Source organism: Pempheris klunzingeri, chromosome 3, assembly GCF_042242105.1.
Source record: "Pempheris klunzingeri isolate RE-2024b chromosome 3, fPemKlu1.hap1, whole genome shotgun sequence".
NCBI lineage: Eukaryota > Metazoa > Chordata > Actinopteri > Acropomatiformes > Pempheridae > Pempheris > Pempheris klunzingeri.
The window spans coordinates 4,743,646-4,754,143 of NC_092014.1; the positions used below are offsets into that span (position 1 = coordinate 4,743,646).

Here is a 10,498-nt window from a genome sequence, read left to right on the forward strand (position 1 = left end):
TTGCAATCCATCCTCAGGGGGACATGAATATCTGTATCCAATTCCATGGCGATCCTTCCAATAGATGTAGAGATATTTTGCTTAACACCACATATGTCAACCTACTGGTGGCGTCATTAGATTAGACCGTGAATAGATGTACAAGACTTCATGGCACTCCATCTTCAAGAAGTTGAGTCAGTAGATCCTCTGGAGATCACGAGAACCTGTGCAAAAAATTCACAGCAATTCATCCAGTAGTTGTTGTAATATTTTAGTACTGATAAGAATGAAGAATGAAAAAGAAAATCCTTTTCTAATTTCTTTAAAGAAAATAGAATGATTTCGATTTTTGTAGTGTTTGTAGTGTTTTGTCATTTCAACAGCATCTCAAAAGTCAGACAGCTTCTTTCAGAGGCTTTGTTGTGGTGCTGTGACTCTACTGAGGATGATCTGTAATGACAAGAGACATTAAAACATCAGACAGATGAGAGCACAGTGCTGCATGCAGTGCTTTAAAAGCACCTCAGGACTGATTATTGAGGAAGGCGAGGCTGGTTTCACTTACTCACTGTTTCAGCATTGATTTAGCCAGCAGGCTTGTAAGTTGAACCAGAAATCTTCAAATCTTTATTGCAGGTATTACTGTACAGTTTTTTTTAAACAGAGAATGCCTGTTTGGCATGAAATGCTCTTGACTTCATCTGGATCTTCAATCGTTGCTCTTTTGTGCTTTTGTCCTCCATATGTTCCAAGTTAGTCCACACTTCCCCCAAGTTTCCCCTCTACTCATGGGATTCCAGCTATACTGTGAGTGGATGCATAGCTATCATTAACAGCACGCCACGCTGGGTCGGGTATGTGACTTGGCTGCAGATATGACAATCCAAGACTTTGTTCGTCTGATCTGTCAAGACTCCAGTTCAGATTTGACACTTCCTGTAGGTGGAGAGGCATACATACTGACACCAGAGTCTCATTTGGGCAAGCAGCCTATGGTGTGTCATTAGCGAAATACATATAATAGATATTGCACAAAAAAAACTTTTCATGTGTGTTGTACCTGCCTAGTACCAGGAGATATTGTTAGCAGTGAGTGGACATGGTGGAGCATTTAGGTGTTAACCCTTTAACGTCCTCACCAAGAAAAAAGCAATGAAAAAATTAATTCTTTATATATTTTATTTCCTTGGGGTACTAATTACAAAAATCAATGTTTTTTTTATGAACAGACCCCACATTTTTTGAAATATTGGCCTCTACCAAACGGTTGAGATGTCGTAAAAAAAAGACTTAGACTTAGACTTCTTTTATTGATCCCCCAATAGACAAGAAAGAGTGAATAAAAGCAACATTGGAAAATAAAGCAATAGCAAAATAAATATGTGTTGTGATTATAAATAAATATTTACATTATGGAATATTTACACTATGTATCATAAAATAAGATGTGAAATGTACAAGTAACATGTTTTCAATAAGATATAGTGAGTCAAAATGTGCTGTACTAAATTATGCTGAGTAAAGTCCATTTTAAATGCTAATCATATGGTAATTAAAAAATGGGTTTCATTCCTGTTACCTTTAAAACTAGTGAAACAAAATGATAAAATAAACCAAGATGAATTATAAATTCATCCAGGTTTACAGTTACAGTTTTAGGATGTGAAACCTGCCCATTTGATAAAAGCAGGTGTACTTTTCCTTTAACATTTTGCCTAGTACAGCTGTAAGCTACAGCAGTAAAATCATTTAAGAGAAATATTCTCTGTAGATACTTTAATGATAAATTTTAGTGAGGCTGAATGTGTGTTCCTCCATACAACTCTTCATATCAAAGTATCCATCTGGTACCTTGTTGTACGACTATAAAAGTTTTATAATACTGCCTGTCTCTTTGCCACATTGTCTTTTGTTCTGTGTGTGTCTCTCTACTTCTCTTTGTCTCTTGACATTTATACCAGATTCTTTTTTTTTTTCTTTATGGTGCAGTTGTATCTTCTCCCAGATCTGTGTGTTACCTTTGGGTCCCATCTGTGGGAACTCAACATGGAAAAAGATGAGACAGATGGTGGGAGAGACTGGGGGAGTTAGCAGTGTGTGTGTGTGTGTGTGTGTGAGTGTGTACATAATGATACAACTTAGAAGGGGGCGGATTGTGTACAGTCTCTGTAGTCACACTCTCTGTCTCCCTCTCTCTCTTTTGAAAGTCTCTTTTGCTCTCTGCATGTCTGTGATGTGTGTGAGAGAAAGTGTGTGCATGGCTGCGAGTGATAATTGAGTTAAAAGCTAAGAGCTACCTCTATGAACTGGAAAGCTAATTACAGAGGAGGAGTTATAGGTCTGAAGCGCATACATCCACAGACACACACACAAAAACACTTAATTCCTATTTTTAATGCCACTTGACTTCAGCCTGACTCCCTCCAAAGTGGTGTACGCATCAAAGACTGAAATATATATTCTTCTTGAGAGCCTGATCTTAAGCTCTTGTAAAAACACAAGTGGATGGAAGGCTTTTAGGAGGGAGACTTTAATATAGAGAGATGAATACATATACACACACACAGCTAGAAGATTTTAATAATCTGAAATGCATTAAGATACAGCCACATGCAAGGTTTTGATTCGGTTTCTCCATTATTTTTATGCCTTTCTCTGTTTCAGTTCATCTGTTTATCTCCATTCGTTTTATATTTTCCCAGGCAGTAAAAATGTCATGCCAACATTCATTGCCAAAGCAGAAAGAAGTGTCTTTGTTCAAAGTGTTAAATTAAAAAAGAAATGGACTCCTTTAGTTGCCTAATAATAGTTTATAATCATTTTTTTTTTCATCAACAATGATCTTTCCTTAAACTTAATGACCATGCTTTGGCTCTGAATGGTCAAAGTAATTGTCATCGAATGTGATCCAGCTTTTGCAGAATAGTCCGATGTCGATATGTTTTGTTGAGCAGAATATTTCCAAACCTTTGTCTTGCTCCGTCCCTTTATGAGTTCCTCCCTTGAACAAACACAGAGCTTCAGTCGGCGGCCGAGACACTAAATGACTCTGATTTACTGCGACAGATGCAGCTCTGGCCCCAAATGTATACACTTAGGTTTCTGTCTGTGTGCATTTGTTTAGTTTACTTGTCTTGGTAATTTTAAGTTTCACTTTGTCTCCTGTCTATTTCTGGCCCTTCTGTTGCTTTACGAGCTCACATTCCTCTAGTTTTCCTCTTGTCTCTGAAACACTGTACGGTTCGGCGTGATCAGCCCAATGAAAATATTGGTTTTGGGTGTTCTGGCCTCACATCAGGTATGCCAAACCCAGCTCCTCAGTGCACACGTCTTGTGCATGAGTAACCTGCCGGACTACAACAGGACTACATGACTAACCAGTTGTATTGTATCAAAGCCTCAAATACGGACAATATTACCATGCACTAAGTATGACGCCTCACCTTAATCCATAACATGTTTCTCCTCTGCAGCTTGTGGGAGGATAGAAATGCATTAATTAATCTAAAATCCTATCACAGCCAACCACATCCTTGTGAAAGTCCAAAAGGAGCAGTAAGCTATTTGTGTCTTTAAAGTTGGGACATTTGCATCAGATTGTGCTTTTTATTTTGTCTCTGTTATGTCTCGTAAAGTTTGTAAAGTTTAGTTCATGTGTCTTCCTGTTTTATTGTGGTGTTCAACTTTTTTCCTCTTGTTTCAGGCCCATTGACTTCCTGCCCTCGTGCGTTTCCCACTCCTGTGATTGTCTGCCCCACCCTAATTGTTTCCACCTGTGCTCCCCTCCCTGGTGTATATATTGTCTGTGTTTTCCCTTGTGTTGAGCGTTCCAGCATCCTTGTCAGTGTTAGAGTGGAGTTAGGTTTGTATTTGTCAGTGAGTAGTTTTTGGATTGTGTCTGTTTTTGGTTTTTGTCGATCTTGTTCAGCAATAAACCGAACATTTTCACCATCTGTTTGCTTCGTGTCGAGCATTTGAGTCCGTCTTCTTATGTGTGCTTCTTGGCTGAACAATCTCTATCATCATTTGTCTTAAGTGTCTTTCTTTCCGTGTCTTGTCCGCATCCCTTCGCTGTCTACAACTAGTTTCCATTTCATTTAACATGCTCTGAGGGGAGTGTTTTGTAGCCCCCCTGTTTCCAATAACTCTGCATTTATGAGTCACACACCAAAACCTTGGAACAACTCTCTGCAGTTGGTCCTTTTTGAAAAAAACTATTTCAATCCAAATGTGGACACACATTAATTTAAAAGTGGGGTATACCTAATTTTATCTTTTTATCTTTGCTTCAATTAAACTGCAATTTATGTAGAAATGTGCATTGCAGTGGGAATTCCCTTAATGGGTAATAAGATCGTTTTAGATTAGTCACTTGACTATTATAGTATTTTCAGTATTTAAGTTTCCATAACATGTACAGCTTATATTTATGTTAAATAACCGTCACTGATGATTCCTATGCATATTGCATAAAGATTTTCCATTAAAAAACTGCATGAGCACACACAAATACTGTGAGTGAAGTTAGTGTGTCCACATATTTGCAGATGTTATGATGATGATGACAAATAATGTTCTTTTTTCACTAACAGTTGTGTTTTTACATTGATGTGAGCAGTGGTTAACCAACAGCACTGCAGTGTAGTGGCTTAATCCAATACAACAGTCCAAGACACATCAACATACTCATTAAATCACATCTTTGTGAAACTTTAAGTGGGTGTGTTTAATGCTGACAGGCTTACTGAATATTCTGTACCCCTCTTGTATAAACCAATGTGAACAAAACATTAGAAACACCAATACTAAATACAGTCAGTGAGGTTCTCAGTTCTCTCAAACTTCTCAGTTTATTGCAGTTTTATCATCTTGTGTTTACAACCCTCTGTGCCTTACCTCCTACCGCCGATGAACAGCACTTTAACTATAACACTGTCAGACAGAGGACAAACCAGTGAATTAAGATAAAGAACTATTTCCCTTACCCCAACACTTTGTAACATTTAACAGGAGACCAGACTAATAGCAAAGGACCTTTAGACAACTGGCTGACTTCAGCAAAGTGTCCAGAGTACAGACATGTACTGACTGGGCGTCACATTTGACTGAAACTACGACAATAAGGTCAACGGTGTAGACTCTAACAATGCCCCATCAGTTCCTCTGTCTCTCCCTCCATCTTTTTCCACCCACCATTTTCCTTCTTCCATCTCTTTTTCACTCTAATACCTCCTTCACTCTTTCAATCCAATTTTCCCCCCTTCCTTCCGTCTGTCACCTCCTCTCCTCCTTGCTCTCCACTCCCACCCCCTCACATCGTTTAGGTCTTTTCATCTCCCCGTCATGCTGTCTCTTTGATTGGAGCTCGCCTATGTGGAGCTTTCCATCCTGTGGCTTTGGGGTCATTTTGAGTCTGTCTGTTTCATTCCCACATCCCTCCTACTATTCCTCCATGCACATCTTTTTTATCAGAGCAACTGATTCTTTCTCTGTCGCCCACCCACTGTCTCTTTCTCTCAGATTTTCCTTTTACTCTTATTTTTGCACGACCCTTCTCCCTTTTGTTGTGCTGTCACCTCCTCTTCTTCCTTGCCTTTTTCCAACTCATAATACTGTTCCCCTCAGCGTCTTCACTACCGTCTTTTTTGTGCTTTTGCCTGTATTTCTATTCCTCATCCTCCCACTCCTATTCTCTCCTATGGCACAAATCCATACAAATACCATAAGTCGGTCACTATAACATACTTTTTATACTCACAATCGCACATAACTCGTCTAATTGTTGCAGTGTTCCAATATGAATGCACTGCTTAGTCTAAAGCCCAGTTATTATTATGCACAATGGAGCTGCTACTCCTTCTCCCTTATAATGTTTGTTCTAACATTCTTCTTCTGGCCACATAATCCACCTTTTTCTCCAAAGTCTGGAGATAAACTTGATTGTTTTTTGTTTTGTTTTTCAATGTCAGCCTTCTGATAGCTGACAACTTATCACAGCAGATCCATTTTACAATGTTGGTCGTGTGTTTTATTGTACTTGAGCACAAAAAGGGTTTGCAATGCCAGGTAACGTCACAGGCTCCATCTTTACAAATCTATGACCAGTTAACATTTGAAACAAACCTTCATGGCGAACGGTGAGGTTTTAGAGAACAAGCTGAAAATGCCACAATGGATGGAAAAAGTTTGCCATGTAAACTTTACTTTCCAGTCGTCACTTTCCTTCTTCTCCTCTGCAAACTTCCCCTTTATAGAGGTAAACTGCAGGCAGCTGCCATAAGCTGCAGCCCTTCAGTGTTGTGATTAAATGTGAGTGTCAGAGGGAGCAGATGTGGGTCAGGCTAATCGGTGCACTTCATGCCCACACTCACAAAATCAGAAAATATAATAAGGTTTCCCTATCTTGTCTGTTTTTTATTATCTCTCACTCTTTCTTTCCTCTTCTCCTCTTTCTCCTCCCGGCTCTCTTTTTTTCCCTCTTTGCATTTCTTTTTCGCTGCTGCACGCAAACAAATCCCCAGTATACATTTTATGATGACTCATCCACATTTATGTTTGCCTCTGTCATTGTTCTATCTTGTGATTCTGGTTATGTATTTGATTGTGTGTGTGTGTGTGTGTGTGTGGCTAAAACCCATGGAAGTTCTTTATGACTCTGAAGCAAAGCACCTAATCCCTCTTTTCTGACAATGTTTTCTCCACTAGCCTTGTTTCACTCCTTGCACTCACTCGTTTATCAGACTGATGTCGTATGTATGCATCAACATGGGTGTAAATACACGGGCTGTGTCTCCTGTCAGCTGTTCCAAACAGGAGGTCGTCTGCTTATCAAGACTGAAAATGTCATGACTCTGAAGAGCTAAAACATGTTTTCAAAGGAGAAGATTACTGAGGTGTTTTTTTCAACTTGCTCTATTTGTCCTCACTCCCTACATTCTTCACAGAGGCCAAAAACTTTTAGAGGAAAAACCCACCAACAGTCAACGCTGACCAATCATTGTTTTTGTGGTTTCCATGTGGTATGACTATAACCTTTATGTGATGTTAAGGACATGCTGTTGTAGTTTTTGATGGGGTGCACGTAACCTATGGTGTAACCACCACTGTCAAAGCCTCGTGGGAAGTGCAGTTATCGAATGCAAACAAAGGGATAATTTTATCCTCGTTACGATGACTAGATGTTCACATTTTATACACATATACATTTCAAATGTAGCATGAATTCATTACATTTCAAGATCGATTCAGGAAACCCTCTAAAAAGTATTGAGTTGCAGAAACTTGTTCTGGTCTCACAAAGACAGGGGGCAGCTCTTTATTAGCATAGAAAATGTAGCCTGTGGAAAATGTTTGTCTCAAAGTCCTGCCTCTGTCCTTATCCATCTGCCTTGTCTTTCACAACTCTTACATCTCTCCCTCTCTCTCTGTATTTCCTGCTGGACCTCTGCACACCCTCCTCCCACGTCCTCCTTCTCTCCCAGTCTAACCACTGCTCCCAAGATAAACCTAAACCACAACGAAAACACACACGCAGCTGTTTAACCCATTATTGCAAGGAAGGAGAGGGAGAGGAGCCCAGGGGGTCAATGGAGAGTCTTTTTTTGGAAAAGTGGCTGGTTTTCTCATCATGGCGGCACAATAGACATCACAGCTGAGTCAAAAGTAGGTTCATTTAACAATCATTTTAAATCCATTAAATTAAGCTACTTCCAGTGCTTAGCTTTATATAGCAGGTAAAATGTTGTGCTACCTTGAAGCACATATTAGCCAACAGGAATAGCTAACAGATAGCAATCCATAGCTAAGTGTAGCATCCAAGATCCTTTGCACCATCGTGTTTTTTTTGCCAACATTGTACATCACCACACTTAGCCAGCCCAAGGCTTTGTTTCTTTACTTCTTCACAAGATGATGCTGTTACTCTGTTCCTTAAAAAAAAAAAACATCTTCATCTACATCATGAACTTCAGTAGCCAACTCAGTTTTTGTGTCAAGCCTAAATTCTCTATATACCCAGGACCTATTTGTTTCTGTAGAAGTTTGTAAAGGTCATAAATTACTTGATAGTAAGACACAAGAATCCAAACTAATGTAGCTTTGAATGCAATTTGTGCCACTTTCTCACTCGCAAGCGGTCTTTATCAAGAAGAACAGCAGCTTCCCTTCACCTCCCTGTGTTTTGATAAATACAGTGCATCTTAGCCTGCATCCATGGCATGTACTCAGTTCTTCCATAACTGTGAAAAATTGGTTTGTAAATCCTATCATGCACGAGGACAGTGCTTACACTTCTGCAAGGCCGGTGTTCATGGTTGAGTGAGTGCAGTGAAGATGTTTTAATCAAGGAGCCCCGAGGACAGCAAGTAAACTACTGGATGGAGATTAAGTGGATTTCATGTTGCTGTGGACAAAGTTATTACCACACACACTCTCACACACCCACACAAACAATCCTTAGCTTTACCTACAGTGTTATTGCAAAGACCGAGAAGAATCTATTTTGTGGTTTGACCCTGTTTATGAAGACAAATCTGGTGTGTTCACCTTTAACAGTAAGTTTCTGAACATGTTCAAGGTTGCCAGATTTAAAAAAAAAAAAACCTACACACACACACACACACACACACACACACACACACAGATATTGATCCAGTCAAAGCCAGCGTGCTGTTCAAACACTGGACCTTTCACAAAGCATAATTTCTGGGAGTGTTCGTTTATTTACACTGATTATTGAAATGTCAGATTTGAATTTCCCCTCAAACACGTTTGTGTACTTTGGCCAGCTGTTAAGACTGAAATGTAGCTGTCCAGTTGTGTAATATAAAATGTGAATCAGTGAATGAGATCTACTTGGTTGGTTTTTTAAGGTCAGAGAGGCTGTTTGGAGTTGCTGAATACTTATATACTGCCTCAGGGCGTTTTCATACTTGGTGTAAATTCTTGAATCTCGACCCAGGATTACTTCTCCGAAAGCGAGGGTCATTTTGAGAGGCTTGTTCTCACTGCAAATTTGAAGTTAACATCCAGAAACCTCCTCCCAGCTGCCATGAATCATAATGAACAGAGTGACACAGTACGTGACGCATTGGTTGGGTAGCCTGAATGAAATCCAACATTGTGCTTCAGACTTGAAGTCCCATTTTCTGGGAGAAATGGGGATACAGCTCTGTGGTAGAGCATCTGACTGCAGATCAATCAGTTCCCAGTCCAGGTCTGTGTCCGACCCCTACAGCATGCCCGTGTGGCTCTTAATAAGATTTTGAACCCACTGTGTTTGGTGGAGAAAGCTTTACTCTGGACATCTAAAGCAGCAAGAAGCATTGTTAAGAGTTTTGCTTGTTCAATGCACATGTATGCGTGCAGGTGATGTGATAACACAGTCAAGCCAACAGTCAACAACGGCAGTGAAGAAGAAGGTTGCTTTTTAAGCAAAACATGGACAGAGCCTTAGGTGCTTGTGAGGGCCAAATTATGCTAGAAAATAGAAAGCTTGAACATCAGAAGGCAAAAAAAAGGGTTCATATCTGTTTCTCATGACCACACTTAAAGGCAGGCAGAATAGCTGACTGCCAAAGAGACAAGACACAATGCCATTTTAAAATGTGGATAAAAACAAACATTTTTGAAGACTCAGGATTTGACTTATAGTGTGAATTTAATTTGCACACATACAAATGTAACATAAATCGTTGTTTAACAAAGGTTAAAAGAGAGGTAAGGAGAGGAATTGAACTGCTCGTTCTGTCACCACAGCTGGCGAATCACAGTGTGAAGTGGGCGTGAATGACAGATTGTCCGTCTCTGCCATCCGACAAGCACGACTGATGGAGAATGCTGGCCTCTTTAGGATAGCTGATGTGAGCAGTTTTTAAGGAGCACCTCCAAGTACATCTTAGTGTGTTTTTTAATTTTCCTTTCTGCTGTTGTGCTCTACATGACAGGAACACGCAAGAATTTTGAGGGTATTTTCATAATTAAAAAGTCCCAGTGGCCTAATGGATAAGGCATCAGCCTCCGGAGCTGGGGATTGTGGGTTCAAGTCCCACCTGGGACTTGATGCTTGAGTCTGAGTCAAACCATTGGCCTTGTCTGGACAGTGGTGGTCTATACCTGTGACCAGAGGAGCAAATGAGAACAGAGTTTGTTCAGTTTTTTTCTTTCTTCCCCCAGTCATTAACTTTCAGCTTCAGCTGGCAGTCTGCTCGCCCTCATTTCCCCTCTGAAATGACTTTTTTTTTAAGCAACAGTTTTGCCAGGTCAAAATGGAAGAGAAATTCATTCCAGCCATTCAAAGCCTCCAAATATTCCCCAACTTTTTTAGTCCAGAGTAATAAACATCTCGGAAACAATGCATGGACATTGTTTCCATCCGTTGCTGGCTTATGTTGTAAATTCTGATGTCATTTTTAGGATTTTCTCCTTAATTGTGATTCCTGCTACTTGACTTGTACATGTGATAGTGTCTAGCTGTGTTGATAAAATAATTAGACATTGTGAAAAATACTTCTGGCCT

The 10,498-nt window shown here is 39.8% G+C and overlaps 1 non-coding gene across 1 annotated transcript; it reads left to right on the top strand.

Annotated features, from left to right (window-relative positions):
- Positions 1-9,966: 9,966 nt before the first annotated feature.
- Positions 9,967-10,039, top strand: trnar-ccg (transfer RNA arginine (anticodon CCG)). The gene has a single exon. It is a non-coding gene; the product is annotated as a tRNA-Arg (tRNA).
- Positions 10,040-10,498: the final 459 nt, after the last annotated feature.